The following is an 883-nucleotide window of genomic DNA, read 5'->3' on the forward strand; positions in this document are numbered from 1 at the left end:
AAAAAAAAAAAAAAAACAGAATCCAGAGACATGCCGCAGGGTTCTGCAAGCACTTCCTAGTGGATACTGATGGATGGTTGCATTTTATTGCCCTGCCGAAATACTTGGTGGATTTAATAAAATGTTTGTAGTGCTGCCATTTGTACTGAGTTGCAGTATTTCCCGGGCTACTTTTTGTCTCCAGAAGAGAGCCAATAGCCAAGTTTGAGAAATTTGCAGAAATTATGCCCCGAGTCCTCAACCAGCACTGGGAAGTCTGTAACTAGAAACACAATGGTGCACATCTCTAGTTTACCAGGAGGCTTCATCCAGGTAAAAGATTTGCCTGACCTGGTTCCTGGTCTGTCTTCCTTACTGACCTAGGTAGGCATTAACCTAGGATAAGATTCCAAAGCTACCTGCTGTCTCCAGTCCAGGCCACAGCTTCCCTTTATTTTCAAATAGTTTCCTTCTAGAGCCTGAGCCCCGCCTCCATCGCTCTCAGCCCATCCTCAGCAGAAGGTGGTCAGAGGGCTCTGCTGGGGTTTGAGGAAGCTCTTCAGGGGAGTATTTCTCCGAATGGAGCTTGAGAGAAACAGCATCTTTCTGTTGGTTTGAAGGGTATGGAGGGACTGGAATAGTGGTTGCCCTTCTGTGACAGGAGCAAGTCTGACGGCTTCAGGGGTACATCAGACTTATACAAAGGAAAATAAAACCAAAAAGAGAAAGAAAGCACTATGACTTTATGTGTTTATGAATGATAGGAACCTTTTACAGTGGAGCAGGTTGCAGTATTAACAAGGGAGGAAAGAGAGGGAGGAGAAAAGACAGAGAGAGAGGGGGAGGAAGAGAGAGAGGGGGAGAGAGGGGGGAGAGGGAGAGGGAGAGAGAGAGAGGGACATGG

The sequence above is a fragment of the Mastomys coucha genome, unplaced genomic scaffold (assembly GCF_008632895.1).
Source record: "Mastomys coucha isolate ucsf_1 unplaced genomic scaffold, UCSF_Mcou_1 pScaffold7, whole genome shotgun sequence".
In the NCBI taxonomy this organism is placed as follows: domain Eukaryota; kingdom Metazoa; phylum Chordata; class Mammalia; order Rodentia; family Muridae; genus Mastomys; species Mastomys coucha.